Consider the following 17,715-nt stretch of genomic DNA (forward strand, 5'->3'; position numbering starts at 1 on the left):
TTAGCATTAGAACTAATAACGCACCAAATAACATAAACTTCACCACTGCAAAGACAATCGCAATCGCTCTTATTACTCTCCATTTTCGTGAACAAATAAACACTGTCTTATAGTTTAGTCACGAACAGAACGTGTTTTCATTTATTGTCCAAATCCTTGTCATTGCAGCCTCGGTTATTTCGCAGAACCGTACAGTATGCTTCCATATGATATTAATAATAACATTACGAACGAAAGAAGAAGAACAGAATATTCTCTAATTCTCATAGCTTCGTATTTCGTAATTAGTCTCATTCCGAGTTAATCACCGTACGAATGTTCTTTACACGACCGTTGTTGCCATTTATAAATTTTCGTTGACACTTTCTCAACAGTCGCGAGTATCTTTCCCTCGATTTCTATAAATACATGCAAATTGTTTCGTAAAAATGGTTAAACCAGAATCGTAAAAAGTTTCGTTCCGAGTTAGTCTCGTGACATCCATTGTTCACGACCGGTCTGTGCTCTGGCCGAAATTTTTCCACCAAATAGAGAAAGTTCAACGAAACAATTTAGAGTCACTCTCTGCGTCTGTGATAACTTCCCCATCGGATATCGTTGACTGTAAACTAGAATTAAGCCGATTACGGTGCTCGTCGTTGAAACGCGACTTCCACGTTTCCTCCTTCCGACGCGCGAACGAAATTAATCTTGGCGATTATTAAGCTCGACGTCGATCAGAAAGGATGATAAATGCCTCTCGATAATTTGATCAGCTCGTCGCCTCGGCCGTGGCGCGTTGATTATAATCGATGCGGTTTTACCGGGCGGAAACACGGTTCCCTGTTTTCCATAACGCGACCAGCCTCGGGCTTGATCCTCTGTCCTGATGAAAACCCACGTTGAGTACGTTTTATCGAAGCTAATCTCGTCGTCCGTTTATGCACGATCAAGTACCGCGATACACGCGAAACCAGCGCTCCGGTATTATTTAAGACGAGCCGTAATACGATTTTAATGACGAGTCGTAATCCGCTTTGGACGGTTTTTCTCGCACGCGGGACTTGAATGGAATTGTATCGAATTAAGAGGAGTAATACGGTGGTCGAGCGAACCCCGATCGATTTATTTCACCAGCGTCGGACACCGGACGCGTCGCGACGTCGCGTTCGCGAAATTCATTGCCTGCGGTTCGGTTATTTCGAAACCGGCGCTCGTGTCTTTTTGTTTTCCTTTAATTTCCCCATGCACGGCGAAAGAACCAGCGGAACGGAGAAGAAAAAAACCACCGCGAGGGAAAACGAAAGAAAAAAGAAAATAGAAAAATCACCCGCGGAGTTCTCTTTCACCGATTTTCCCTACAGCCGGGTTTCCGCCATCTTGGTTACTCGATGGCGACGTATCCTTCTTACGCCCTCGATTTATTTCAATGGGGCCGAGACGTGCATTAATTTTCCCTCGCACGACCAACGTAAATATTTTCGGGAACAATTTATGAAATCCAAGCGTCGACGGTTGGAACAACGTTATCGTTTCGTTTCATAAATCAACCGTGATACTCGCTGAAACTCCACCACCCCTCCCCTTCCCCTTCCCCTTCCCCCGTTTGCTTATACGCGGTTCGAAATAAAAAGGGCCGGCCGGAAACTTCGAACCGTACAGATCGAGGTATCCCGTGGAACGGGAGTGATGGCTGGCAAAATAGTTTCGAAAACATTTCGAGGGGTCTTTTCGAGCGAGAAAAAAAAAGAACGAGGGTTGGGGGAGGGGAGGGGAGAAAACAAGAAAGGAAGGAGGAAAAAACGGAGACGGTACAGCGTCCGGAACTTTCGAAAAACTATCGGCCAACGCGGACCTCGGCGAAAGCAAACCGCTCCGGTTTTCGCGCTGGAAAAATTACGGACAGGGATGAACCGAGTAAATGAACCGGGGCTTTTTACGGCCCCTCCTTTCTTGCTTGACCGACTTCGAGACTTTTCAGAAGCATATATCAGAACGTTTCGAAGAAAGACCTCGATAACGAAGACCTCGGGGTCCGGGGAACAATTCGCGCGGCACTCTAAACCCCCCCACTCTGCCCCATTTTCACCGTGTCACGTCCACAACCTTTTCGAGGATAATTTCAAAAAGAATCGTTCTACCATCCAATGAATGGTAATTCATTGGTAATTCTGTTCAGTCTACCGTCTAGAACCGATACACGGTAATCGTTGAGTCGTTGAATCCCTCGCGTTTAGATTTACTTTGAAATATGTTTATTCGGAAGTGAGCTTTCCTCTTCTTTTTCTTTAAGTTACAAACGGTGCTTAACGTGGGCAAAAATGATTACTCAATGTACGTTTGATGTATCGTAACGAGAGAAATTTAGAGTTTAATGTTAAATTCGAAAAACGAGCAACATCGATTAAGGATAATGCTAAACTACGATAAATTATCCAAGAGTTACAGAAACATTTACAGCGATTCTTTTAGTTACTTCCACTCGTGTTCGTACACTATATCGACATGTAGTATAAATAAAAAAAATCGTATTTCTTATTAATCATTTTTATTCATGTCTGTTAAGTATTCAATAGTACAATGCGCTACCTTTATCTACAAAATAGTTTTACTCGTCTTTCGTTAAAAATATAAAAAAAACAAAAGTAATGTAACTAGTTATAAAGGCTGTCTCTCAGTCATATTGGTACATGAAAAGTTAAGTACGTTTGTATTAACAAATTCAATGAATGTATACTCTGTTTAATGATCATTGTATTTTATTACTTCTATCAGTCGATTTGGCATGGATTTAACTAATTCTTCCGTTATGTCGCTAGTAATATTATTCCATTCGATTAGTAACTTTTCTTTAAGTTGGTTTACATTTCTTATGTTACATTTTCCCATCTAATTTACTAGGTTGTTCGATAAGTTTTGTCGTTCGATAAAACTTATCGAACAACCTATTATATCCGGGCTCTTTGAAAGGGTTTCCATTACCTTAAGGTAGTTATACAAAAGCCATTGTTGAGTAGCATATGCCTTGTGCTACGGATCATTATCTTGATAAAATTTAAAATTGTTACGAATACCACACCATCCGCAGAATCGTGTACGTTTTCTTTTAATATATTTATGTATTTATACGTGTCCATAACACCATCGATAAACACAAGGTTACTCACCCCAGCCGCAGACAAACATCCCCACACCATAACGTGGCCACCCCTGTGTTTCACTGTGGACTGAAGGTTTGAACTTTCAAAACTTGTATTTGGCTTATGCCACACCATTTGTCGACCACCTAACTGAAAGATATTAAACATACTCTCATCAATGAAAATTGTCTTTTTCCAATCTCCATACGTTCGTTTAACGTGCTCTTTTGTAAATTGCAAACGCTCTTTCGATTTGCTTCACTAACGTAAGCTTTTTTGCGAGCTACTCTTCCAGTATATCATCTTACAACACGTTTAACTGTTTTATTACTAACTCTATTTCCTGTTTCATTTCCAAGTTTGAATCCAATTCTCGGAGTGCTAATTTTGACTTTTTTTCTTTAATTCTCTTAAAACACTTCGATCACTTAACAACCTTCTCTTGAGGTTTTGGACCTTGTTTTCTACTCTATTTTCCGTCTTATACCGTTTTATTATATACTGAACCTTAAATCGGTTTCTATTAATAATATTACTAATTTTTTATCAACTTTTTCCATTTTGATAATTAATAATTCATTTTTGTAGCTCAACCGAGGTTTCTGTTCCTTTCCGGTCCATTTAACTTAACAATGTAACAAACTGTCTACTTTTAAACAAAAGAATAACTACCGATTGCCTTCTGTTCTTTGTGAAATGTAAGGGAATTCCCGATATAACGAAAAAAATCCCTAGAATATATTTTATGATCCGTATATTAACTGTATGCATACGACCGAGAGGTAATTTTTCTGACTTTGTACATTTTTTTTGTGTTTTCTGAAGTTTTAATAAATGAAATACGAAACTGGGAAACTAGTTTGTAAATAGAAATAACCTAACGTAGTAATGAATGTTTGATAAGAATAAATGAGAAGTACTGCTAAGAAATATGATTTCTTTCATTTATACTAGACGCTCATCCTGTGTACGAATACGAATGAGAGGAACTGCATATTAAATATTCTAATAATCTCTACTTTCGTTAGGGAACTCGGAAACACACTGGTCATTCACGAGTGTGACTCGTTATAGTTTGACTCGACGAGTGACAATTTTGCAGAGTCTCGCTAATTATTTCGTCTCAACGGATTACTATCGTGATGATGCGTAGAAATAGTCCTAAGATTGGATACTTGGTGTAAGAAAGAATCGATAGCATCCGGTCGAATTTTTATCTTTTGGAGTCCTACTCGATCAGTCTCGCGACAGGGACAAAGCCTTTGCGGTGAACGTCGAGCAAAGAACCACCTAGCCAGTGTAATTATCATTTTTATATGTTCTGTTATTTTCTTTCTTTTAATCCTCGAAAGACGGACGACGAAACAATTTCGTGTAGAGAGGATGCCGGGTCAGTTGTGATCCGTAGCAAATCTTTTCTAATACGTTCTTCAAAACTTTTATACAGAAATTTGAATAGTTCTATTCATTTATTAGCTACGTCTGGCCAAAGCGGTTACTAATTCTTAATGCTTGAGAATATTTTTAATTTCAAAAATTTGCTCGTTTCGAAATGCAACATACTGCACCATGTTTTCTTCCTTGTTCGTCGCGCGTGCGCGTGCACCGTGAATTTTACAGGGTCGAACGAAATACATTACGCAATCGAAATGTAACAGGTTGTATGCTAAGGAAAGGAGAGTCAAATGAAACAGCGAAAGTGCATAAGTTACGGATGGGTGAAGTAGAGCCGATTACCAGCAAGGACCTTCCAGAAGGATTTAATTGCGAACCGCAAGTGTTAGACCAAAGCTTAGGAAGGACGTTTTCAATCTCTCAGTTAGCAAATTTGGTTCAACTTCGACCAATTGAATGTCGACGACCCTACAGACACTACAAAAATGAACGCGTAAATTTTAAGGCAACTACGTCTTTATTAAAAATATTTCAATTTATATAAAAGTTCTAAGAAACGTTTTTAAATTGACAAAGCTTTGGACAACGATAATTGTGTCCAAAATGCTTCTGGTGATAATAATCTAGTTATAGGTTGCAGTTGGAATTTTCTTTTATAATTCGATTTTTCTCGTCGTACTCTAAATAGAAATTTTGCACTTTCACGAATTGAATACGTTCTGGTCAGCAAGATACACGTAAATAACAATGAAAACGAAACGTTTGGTAACCGACGGTTCTTTCGATATTACAAAAGGTTGAAACTACGAACATTTATCAAGATGAAAACGTCGAATAGACAGATAATACGTAAAATAAAAATGTGCAGAACATTCATGGGTATTATATGTAAAGTCGATGCATGAAATAATTAGTTCGTAGATCGAGATAGAAGATCTTAGTATTTTTGATGCTCATTAAGTATAATTAAAAAATTTTGAAAGGAAGATTCGGTAACGTTTTCAAATTCTTCTTCGTTGTTCATTTGCCCGAGAAAATGCAACCAAAGCAAAAATTGCTACTTCTCAAGAATATATTAATATTCAAGTAATATCGTAACGGTATTTATTAAATAACGGAGTACGAATGAGTTCACTTTCGCATAAACTAAAAAAGTAACACTGACTCACAGTAGAAGTTTACACGCAAGACTTCGTCATGCTCCAAAACACCATGCATGTTTTCGATACTCCGACAGTGTAAATTTAGAATATTTTCCAACATTGACAGACACGATTGATTTTACAAGATAAACGTGACAAATATCCGCGAAACACGTACAGTACAATACCAACACGTTCATCCACGCGTAATTTAACAAAGTCCACAAAACACGAGGATCGATTTTAGAACATGAATTCAATTATATACAGCGCTTTTAACAATTCGAGAAGTCTGTTCAATATGTACCGATGTTTTCTTGTACAAGTGAAACTTAATTTTTTACTTTCCTTATCGATAATTAATCATCAAAATGTTTTCAATTCTACTTCGGATCTCCCTCAGTGATTTAAAATTAAAAACGATTGCAACAAATACATTTACATGGAAATTATGTAGTTGTTGAGAAAGAGGTAACGTGAGAACATCGTTGAAAAAATTCGTTGAGTAAACTTACAAACATAAGTACACGTACAAAGCTGTAGAAGATTTAGAACACCTCAGTGCTTCACTTTATTTGATTTCTTTACTCATTTTCAATATGTTTGCTACATAAATTAATTTTCTAGGGGTGGAATAATTCTAGTTTGTCGATATAGCTAATTTACATTATAGGGTTGTTTCAATCTTGTCTTTGCATCAAACTCCTCTTTCCTGTAAGTACGAATAATTTGATAGTTCTAGGTTATATGTACTGCGCGAGAATTCGTGTACGTTTGAAAAACAGAGCAAACTGAACAAGATGAACAAATTACGCATAAATGAGATTTCCCTACCTCGGAGAAACTGGAGGTTACATATGGTTAATTTTGAAATATTAAAATAAATTACAGATACGAACTAACGAGTGGCTGACTCGGGATAGAAATGGCGGGAGGTACGTTGGTAAAGTAAAATTAGCGCTTCTATTGAACCTTTTTGAAAGAATTTCAGAAGAGTCGAATTAAGGCTTACATCAAACCTTTTCGAAAGCATTTCTCGAGAATCAAATTAGCACTCGCATCTGACCTTTTTGGAAGAACTTTTCGAGGATTGAATTAGCACTTTACGTAACAGTTTTGAAAGGGTTTCTGGCTGGAAGTGACGCGAAAGGCACGTCGATGAAAATTCTAGTAACGAATGAAAAATAAAACGTTACGATAACCGTTTAAGGATCACCTTTCAATATTTCGAGTGTGCCTCTCTGCGTATCGTACGATTGGACTACACACAAGAACTAAGAAACCTGGTTTCTAAATATTGTACGACTGTCTAGCGTACGTCACAGCCGGCAAACTAAACACAAATATCGCCGATAAAACGAACAGGAATCAACGTGACAGGGTCACGTTTACTGATACAACATTTAGGTAATAGCAGTTTCGATCGGGCACGGCTCAAAGACTCCTCGAGCGTATGGCAATGCAAAGATAAAGCGAAAATGTAGTATGAAAGCGGTCACTCGATTCGTCGTCGAATTACACGGAGTTCAAACCCGCCTGTGCAATTATTGACTTTCGATCGAAACTTTAGTGAATTCGATTGAACGGAATTGCCGACTGATTCCGCAGAACAGAAATTGATAGTACGTGCGTGTAAACGAGACGTGCAACGTTTCATCACTGGGAAATTAGAGGGTTGTCGAGCACGTGTCAAATGTGTACTTCTGGGAAGCAGAATCGATTGTTTGCGACGATATTCTTTACATTCGAGATTGGTTACGGACGGCTTGTTGTTAACCTAATTCGTTGAATTTTGGTATATAGGTGCAGGCATCGGTTCTTTGTACGTTCGTGCGAATTCGAGCAGACGGTACAAGGTGTTTGCGTTGCTGTAAAATTATAATCAAAGAAGTTTTAATCGCTAATGGAATAGTTAATGTCGCGATATAATTACAGTAAGTTTCAACGCGGACGAATACATGCAAATGAAGTTAGAGGTTCATAATCTATTAATTAATTTTAACACGTTGACCGTCGCGTTAAATTCGCACCGGTGTCCCACCAGGGCACGGTTTTCTGGACCTCGCGCACGAACACACCGTATACGTAGCCAGATTATTTTAATGAAAGGGTTAACTGTATTCGGTTAGACTATCTTGCGTGTACTCAATGTACGGTAATCTAATCTTAATCTCTTCTGGTGTGAGCTACGAAGCCGATGTCACCGCGTTCGAAAACATCTGCCGCAAAGGCAAACGTAACGCTTAACGATTACACGGTTGTTCTTCATTGGAAGAACGACAGTGCACGCGTTGTACCGTGCAAATTGTGACCAATTTTCAAGTTTCTATTTCGACAGACTTCGTGGATTTTTCGTTATACGAAAGAAAGAGAGCAATGAGAAACGTCAAGATTCATTGCTAATTCGTAGCTTTGTTTAAACTGTTGCTGAGAATATCGTGTAAAATAATTGTTTCGAGTAATTTCGTTTTCAATACATCTGATTCATCACTTTCGCATTTTAGTACTTTTACTCGGTATTTTCATGAATATTTAACAGAGCTACTCCTAAACTCGTCGTTAATGCTTAGGAAGGAAATTTCTTTTGGTAAACAATTTTTCGTAATTTTGGTTAGTAAATTTGATGACACTGGTTATAGTAAATTTTTTTTTGATTTAAATACCGTATTGTTTCAATCATCCTCTAAAGTCACTGACAGCTGATCCATTTATTCGATTTATTTTTATTCACGTTTCTTAAGTCCTCACAGTACATGTGCATTGGAATTGAGATTCTCTGTAAGTAAATATAAAGTCCTTTTATGTAATATTTTTACAGCATGTTTTGCATCGTTGTCGCGTTGAAAATAATACGTACTTCGTATACCCAATTTCTATACACATTTTTGTAAATTTTCTTTTACAGTTCCAAAGTACCCATACGCGTTCACAATTTTGTCAGTTATTAGCAATACTCTAACTCCAGCTCCTACTACAGTGGTTTATACGGCTTAGAACCCATATAATGGTTTCCAATTAGAAATTATTCGAATTAACATTCGATTATGCCAAAACTTCAATTCGTATATTATATATTTCAATCCAAATTCTATCTTTTCTAATAACTCATATTATTAATGCTTTCTAATAACTCATATTTCTTCACTGTACGTGTGCAATGATAGGTATGAATTGTTAATAAGGAATTTTCTTTTTTTTGTACACATAAATTCTCGTAAGATGAGTTTCGTTAAAATAAAACGAGGAAATATTGAATGTAATGTATAATGATGCAATATTGCTGACTATAATACTAGAGAATATTCAGGATAATAAATATTTGAGTTTCTGAATGTGTTGTATGATTATAATCCCACGATAATAAATATAAACCAACAATAGCGCTGGAGAGTCACGCAATGAATTGAAATGTCAGCACAGCAATCTACTGCATCGCCCTCATTACACTAATAACAGCATTTGGAATACGAGCATTAAATTTTAAATTTACTATATTAATCGTGCCCTTTACGATATCTTTAGTTGTAATCATTAATTATCGTAACGTAATCGCGTTTTATTACAAGTAGGGTAACGTTTCGTTAATTGTGAAAATCTGCGTTAAGAATACGTATTAAATATAAGTTGCACTGCACATTCGAGCAGCTCGAAAGAATCGAATAGTTTGAAAGAAATCAAGCAGCTAGAAAGAAATCGAGTGTTTGGAAAGAAATCGAACAGCTCGAAAAAACTGAACAGTCGAGAGTAGTTTGAAACAATCGAGTGTCTTGAAAGTCGAACTTCTTACTCCTTGTTTGCTAATGTATACAAATCAATAGTTTTACAACAAACAGGGATTCTAACACATACCAATTCTGTACAAAACGATTTGCAGTAAAGAATTATACCTAAAATGGTACTGTTTAATTAAAATCTCATAGCAGTGAAAATTTCAAGGAAAGGAAAGAAAAAGGTAGTATGTTAAATAAGTAGAGTTTAAATCTTAATATAGTTTACGGTGAAAAATAGCCATTCTCGTGAAACAACGTGTAAACAATCTTTCACATCTTCAACAATCAGTGTTACAATAACCATCTGAAGGATCTGTGGACGATCGAAAAATTTGTTGTTATTTTTAGGACTTCATATTGACAAAAATTCCAAAAATACATTGTGTTGTCCCTGTGTCCTCGAATATGTAATTATCTAGTTATCGCAATGCCAATTATTATTGAAGGTGTTAATTATACACTTACCATAATTCATGAATTTTGAATTTTAAACGACCATGGTCGTCTTTAAAAAACCGTTTCCTTGAATTAAATCGATTTTGCAAGGTTCCCTTCAATCTCTCAAACCTATCATCTCCATCTTGAATTTATTCGACTATGAATTGGCAATCAATTGTTTACGAAAAGTTTAAAAATTGAATTCAGATTTTGCTATTCGATTTCATCTGGTGAAAGTTTCTCCGTGAAAAGTATTTTCTTCCACTTAATTTGCAAACACCTCGAGCTACATTAATAAGATTTGCCTTTCTTCCTTGAATTAATCTCCTTGCTTTTGATCCAAGCATAAAGGTCCTCCATATTTATCGTTTCGCCTTGATGTTTTTACTTACTGCATGTTCTACGGGAACTATGATTCAAACATAGTTCATAAATAAACAGGTTCCCTGGTTGGGGCACGTTATAAAGATGTTGCGTTAGATTTAATAGGTTGCCTCCCACAAAGGAGCCGCGCTCAGTTTCCTTCAATATCGGTCTAAACACAACTCAACCGCACGAGAGGCTGACATCCTCAAAAATACTGCGTGCTTTTAAAGATATATAAGACCACGAAAGAGATTGTTGCGGAAATATAACACAACCGATACGTGACATTTTCACACGATATATAGTTACATGCTTTTCAGTTGTTTATCGTGAGAAATATTACGACCTTTAGTGGTGCGCCCGTTTGGTTGTCGTACAAACGAAAAATTATTACTTGGCATTGCTTTCAATACCTGTAACTTTTACAAAATATTCATGACTCTATTCATCATTATTCTCCCCGCATTAACTAATACATATAAATGCTGTTCAAGCTATGCGCGAAGTACAGTATATCTGCACCATTGACGATAAATAATATTTATTTTGTCGTACGTAGAATTTTAACGAGCACCTTTACTTCTATAACATTCTCGACCAATCGATACTGGTCATCTTCGATAAATATAAATTAATTACAATCGTAAGTGTAAGGTAGGTACGAGGAATGTAAATGTACTAAAATTTTTATGAAGTCTGGTGTTAAACGTACTTGCAAGACCTTGTGCAAAAATTATGCGTAAATTATTCACCATAAACAAGTTACGTGCCTCACCCTGTATAAAGGACTATATTATATATAAAATTTGTATTTTACTTATACTTTAATATTAATAGCTGTAAAATTTTAATAATTATGGACAAATTATTTACAGTTTTATAAAATTACAGTGTTCCATCTTTTAGACAAGAATAAAGTCTCTCGAAAATTCGACACATTTTTATTTACTTCGTTAACAATGTTTTTCTTATAATTAATAATCGTACGAAAGAGAGTGAAAAAGAAATCTTTCTATATTTTCTGTAAAGAATACGGTGGTTTAAATTAATTTTCAAAGTTTGCAACAAACTTCAACATAGAGGATGGTGTTCGTTTCTTTTTACGAAGAACTATACTTCTTTATATACCATATATAAGCAACTTTCAAAACTAGTTTACACTATATAGACTTAGAAATACATGAAAAAGTTTGAAAATTTTATAACTCGGCGTTTTAACCTTACGTATGAATGATAGAGTTATACAAACTATGCCACGTAATTATAATTTTCACTAACAAATTCCTCACATCTTTTCTCATCGATGCATTACTATGCAAAAGTACAATCGTACCTACAATTTTTCTAGTTTAAGATTTAGCCAAAATAATAAGAATAATTGAATATTCCTGCATGAAAGAACGTACGAAATAATTTCAACGAAAGATATACAGTGTAAGCAATTATTCAGAAAGATAAAAATCATAAGTCTAATTTACAGTATTCCAAAAATATAACGCAGTGACTGAGCCTGTGAATTATAAACTTTATCTTTGTAATTATTGTCAAGTAAAATTCAACAATCCCAGTTGGTACAGAAACTGGACACCAAATCACTCGATAATTGTGTTTTTCCACCATATTTTTAATTCTACTTTGTACAATTAACGCGTCAGTCATAATATTGCAGCATCGTGGAATAAAAATCATTTTCAACAAAAAAATACTATCTGTTGCTCATTCTGAAGAGCACCACAAGAAGATTAAACTGGAATTTACTCGGTTGAACACGAACCAAGACTGACAACTGGAAGTTAGTTAAAAATTCATTGATTAAAAATGTTTCCTAGTAATGGCAGCAAAATCGATAGTTTTTAATTTGTAAGTGGTCTTTAGCGGTGAAAAGAAATTTAATCTTGACGGACCTGACGATTGCTACAGTTATTGGAGAGATCTGTGCAAGGTACCTCGGTACTTTTCGAAAAGGAACTTTGACGATTTCATAATACTTTTTGCTACCTTAATGCCTTATCTTTGGCATTTTCTTCGACAAGGATGAACAGCGAAGAGTATTAACAAGTACTTCCTATCAACGCCTGCTTGATAGGAGGCTGTGTATTCTCCACGATGGTTATCAACGATGGTTCCTTTGTTATTATGAAGTTTTGTACCGCTGTGTGTTCGTACTTCTTGCATTAAGTTTTACAAACACACAGAAATAATTGGGTAACGCATCCTGCTGTGTTCTCAACAGTAGGAACATAAAGAATTTGTTGAATGAAAAAATACGTGTATTAAATTGGCTGACTTATTTATCCAGTTGTAATCTATCGAAAATCTTTGGAAAATTCTTACAAAGGTCTGTGTACATGATAGACAATTTAAAACTGTGGAAACCCTGAAAATAGCCACATTTGAAGCTTAACAGAAGGGGAGCAACATTGCTTTGCACAACTTTGTTAATGGTTTACCAAATTGCAATTATCAAGTTATTAATCGTGAAGAGTTGTTGACAGTAAATACTTTATTATATTTTGTTGGAAGAATACAATGTTAAGTGGGGTTATATGTTGGCAACACTCCAAAGACTTTATGTTTCTGAATATTTTGTTAAACTAAATTATTTTTTATCGAAATAAATTGTATTGTACGATCTTAACACGATAGTACGATTTTGTTACCATTATTTTTACAAAATCTTACAGCTGCAAAATTGAGGATGTGGTTATACTTTTACATCGCAGCATTGGTCTGCTATGTTCAAAACAAATATTATAACAAATACAATTCCAGCAAGCGTACATTATTTTAAATAAATATTTCGACTTTTAATTTTAAATCTCTTTGATACACAAAAATCGTTCATAAACATTTATTACGAAGTTCTTGTACTGAAAGAATTGAGTGCATTTTTGTTAATGTAATAATGTATGAATGTAGTAAATGTAAAAAATTAATGTAATACTGTAACAATTTTGTAGATGTTTTTCTAAATATTATACAACATAAAGATGTTACAAAAGAACACGTACAATAAGATTCTAAAGTAAAAAATTATGTTTATCACAAAAAAAAAACAAATAACTTGAACTCGAAGTAGTCTTGAAAATGCCCTCGTATTAAAGAAAGTAATAATGTCATTTGAATCCTCTCTAAAAATCATGAGAGACATGTCCTACTTTTTTTTCTTTAATTAGTTGTCTACGAGATATTCTGTTGTGTCAGCTTAAATAGAAAATTCTGTAGAAACTGTTATGATTCAACTTTAATGAAGACGAAGAAATATTTATTAACCCATAAAATCAGAATTAATTTTTCATGCTTTATTATACCAAAGCGTAAACCCAATAGGTCGTCATTTTAATTATGTACATTCTATATTTTAATATTTGTTTATAATCGACCATTTAATAATAATTTTGAATTGGTCGTAAACAGCCTCATTTCCATATGAATTTATGTATTATATTCTTCTCGCATAATTTATTTACGTTTATATTTGTAGATATAAACAATGACATTTTTCAATTATAAAATAGACCCAAACTAAAGGTTCAAAGGTTTGTTTAAAGTAAATTGTTCAATTCTTCTTCTATCCTTGTCATACGTTTATCGATTACAAAAGATACTACTAACAACGCAAACCTACTCTCTGAAAGCTGTACAAACTTATATGACAAACCGGTAGAATACTTTTTCCTACGGAATTATTATAAAATATTTAGATTCGTTACAGAGGCGTCCGACGTTGACAACAAACATAACCATACATCACGTGGCAACACCATAAATCGACTAATCTCGACGTCAACTCAGTTCAGGCCACGACAAACCTGTAGAAACATCCTGTGTATACAATCATATATTTGCCCCCGCATGTTTACTCGCCCAACCCACAAGATTTTGCTGGCCCTCAGCGATGCTTTGCGAAGAAAAATCTATGTTATTACTGTATGCTTAATATTTTCTCGTTGCATTAACACAGACGTGTAGTTGTTGCTCGAAAAATACTAATCGAAAGTGGAACACATTTAAAAGTTTACGATACAATGGTCGTGCAGAGTATAAAATATTTAACCCTAGATTTATCAAAAGAACATTTCTACTTTTATTTTCAAGTATTTTACTTATCGAGAGAATTGTTCAACGGTTCGAAAATGTTGAGTAGAGGTCTTGTCTTTAAAAAAAAAATTAATAAAGTTCCATGTATATTTCGTTGCAATTAAAATTGTGTTTTGTATAAATTTATAACCGTCTCTGCACTGGTTAGCTCAGCGATAGAACATGAATTGCAGTGAAGTAAATATACACGTCGTCATTCGCGAATCGAATGCGCTATGTGTCGATGTACTTCAAGGCTCGTTTAATCGTGTGGATTTCAAGGGAGAGGTCAACATTCTAACCAATAGGAGTCCATCTAGAACAAATCTTCTCAGTTCCCAAGTGTACAAAATTCCATCCAATCAGACAATGCTTGTATTCATTATAGAGAGCGTTCAATTTGTCCTTTGCCAATCTAAATGCATAACTCAACACGTCTCCTCATTGAGGTTCGCGCAGACCGAGGAACACCATTATTCCTTCGTTTTCTGGCAACAGTGATGATTTCACCCTTTGAATTAATCTAAAGCACGAAGCGATGTTGAATACGCTTCTTTTCAATTGCTCTGGCAATGATGTCGTGCATAAACCATATTTGCCACTCACTTTATAAACCAACGGAATCAAGAAAGATGATTAAGTACGGGGACAGAGAACTCGCTGATTATCAAACACATAGTAGAGAAAACGCAATTGAAATTTCATGTAACTCGAAAATTGTTGATTTTTAAACTCACTTGCTACTCGCAGTTTCTTTACTTGCATAGTATTTTATTTTTCTACGATTTCTCGCAAATATCAATACCAGTATAATTTTCCTTTTTTCAGATCCTTTGATTCTTATCGTTATATTTTTCATCTGATCCTTATTTTCTAAATAATATCTTCATTATTTAGAGAAAGGAAGAATACTATTTTTATAATCATGGCAAATTTAGCCAAGTCACCCATACTTAAAAACACATTTTTTCTTATATTTTACATTTATGTAAATATCTTATACCCTTTGTATACAAATTATGAACTTTGTAACTTCATCTTATCATTTTCGTTAACGAAATAAAATACTTGCGTAACTTCACTTTAATTAATTATCATTATTATCACTTATAATCATTTTTCATTATTTATCATTTATAATTATTTTAGGTTCATACACATTTTTATTTTATATGTATACTGTATAGAAGAAAAAAAACATAGCAGGTGCAATGAGTTTTCTCTATTTAGAACATTGTATGTATTTTGAGAAAAAGGTTACACAGTTGGTCGCAATTTGTAACCTAAATTGTGTTACATTGAAATGAAGTAATAAATAAAGAGAAAGAGGACTTTACGGAATAGCAGGTTCAGAATAGAAAAATAATGAATGCAAATGGATTAAACATAAATATGAAGAAAACGTGTAAGTAGAGTAGTCTTGTAGATTCTATAATGCAAGAACCAAGCAAAAGTAACGCAATGAAGCTCTGCAGTCACGTGATTGGTACATAATTCAGTCATGTGTCACGATGGGAAAATATAAGTGTACATATAACAAAATTTACATGGGACTGCAATCTGTGAATAATACAGATGTATGATTGGACAATTAGTAATAATAGTTAAACCTGTAGAATGTTATAATGTGTAAAATTTAAAATAATCAGAGAACTGCCAAAAATAATATTATACGGCAATATTAATTAATTGAACTTGTGATTATAATTAAATTTCAACATTAAAATGTATACGTGAATTTTCATAATTAAAATTGCATATGAAATTAAATCAAATCGTTCCTTTTCCTAATTTTTTTAATCTCGAAAATCTACGAAAAAATTAAAAATATTGATAATCAAACTTCAAAATGTCGCTATTTTTTTAATTACCGATTTTTTTTTTTATTCTGCTACTACTACTTAAGAATACCAATACGAATTAAGAATCATTTTGGTTTCTTTTGTTTCGAATAAGCAGAATGATCTGAGTTAATACGACATACTTTTGATGAATAGACATACATAGTGGTGTTAATTCTGATCTATTTCCTTCCAAAAAATGTACGAGTGTTGCAGAAATATGAGTAGATGTACGTGAAAGGGTTCACGTATTATAAACCCTTAATCGCTATAGGTAAAGACGTCTACTGTATCTTTGTAAAAAATATGACAGAAACAGTTTAGAAAACACATTCCACGTTATAATACCCCTTTACATCGACATTGTTTCAGATAGTTACAATGTATGCACAAACTCTTGACCGTTTCTCGAATAGGTATGTACTGCGCGTGCGCAACATTGACACCACGAATTCGTAATAGCCTGTATAGTGGCAAAGCTAGCGGAGAATTTATACGTGCAAAGGAACAGCAAAAGATCGATGAAATAAAAGAATCCAGGCGAATTGAACGGTATGGTGTGCATTAGTCTTTTACACCTCGTTTGCGTTTAATGAATCGAATGAACGGCATACGCCAATTTGTGGCCGGATTATGCGGGTTCTGGCCCGTTGCAGAAGGAAAAACGTAGATCGTGGTTAGCGGTAACAGGTCAAGTAGCGGGCTTTGTGAAATTAATGAAAGGTTTCCATGTGCAGGCGGAGCCGGTCTACAAACAGAGAAAGTCAAAGAACGTATTCGTGTTTTCAGTCTCGCGTGTCCTCTTCTTCTTTTCTCTCTCTCTCTCACACACACACACACACACACCTTCGCTTTTCGCTTAACCGTTTCAATTTCCGACTTGACCAGCGAGAAAAATCTGCCAGCTTATTTTTTGAAAGTGCTTTGTCCAGCGTCTGGCGCCCTGCCTGCTACTTAAACATAAATCCATTAATCGGTAAAACTTCCTCTAAGAAGTTTCCCGATATCGTACTGCCCACATCCGTAGCAACGATCGTTCTCACCAAAATTGTTCTCAGAAACGTGTGCAGCACGTGAAGGAATGCTTCATCGCTTTGAAGTCGTAAACGCAGTTCGACCGAAACTGTTCCGAACCAACAGCGAAACTTTTGTTGCACGAATCTCTGTTATCTGAATAAAGTGTATCTCGATGAAATATCCCTTCTTTTTTTCTTTCATTGTGAATTTAACGTCGCATCAACTGCTAGGTTATCAGCGACGACTGATGGGTGACATTCTGTAGATACTTTATAGGATTTTGTTAGAGTTGGGTTTCTTTTACGAATTGGTCGTGGCCTTTTTGTCTTTTACGTTATCCTTCATGTGTGATATCAATGTTTATTTAATTTAGAATACGTTATACTTTGAAGAGTGCGATATTAAATGATTCATTGTAATCTGTGGGTTATATTCATTACGCAATGGTGTTGATTTCTTGGTCAGAAGATATGAGTTGGTGACTCTGGAATGTTTCTATACGGATTCAACCGATTCCAACTTGGTCTCTTTTAGGTCAGTTAACGGG

General features: G+C 35.0%; 1 protein-coding gene and 1 long non-coding RNA gene across 4 annotated transcripts in view; one reads left to right on the forward strand and one right to left on the reverse strand.

Moving 5' to 3' along the window:
• Positions 1 to 17,715, forward strand: part of LOC143151337 (uncharacterized) — a 658,936-nt gene that overhangs the window by 540,306 nt on the left and 100,915 nt on the right. The gene's annotated exons all lie outside the window — the stretch shown is intronic.
• The window catches only part of LOC143151485 (uncharacterized), a 45,571-nt gene that overhangs the window by 21,096 nt on the left and 6,760 nt on the right, over positions 1 to 17,715 (reverse strand). The window contains exon 2 of the long non-coding RNA XR_012993338.1: positions 3,147 to 3,269. This is a non-coding gene — a long non-coding RNA (uncharacterized LOC143151485). The remainder of the gene's footprint in view (positions 1 to 3,146; positions 3,270 to 17,715) is intronic.

This window comes from Ptiloglossa arizonensis, chromosome 9 (assembly GCF_051014685.1).
Source record: "Ptiloglossa arizonensis isolate GNS036 chromosome 9, iyPtiAriz1_principal, whole genome shotgun sequence".
Classification (NCBI taxonomy): Eukaryota; Metazoa; Arthropoda; class Insecta; order Hymenoptera; family Colletidae; genus Ptiloglossa; species Ptiloglossa arizonensis.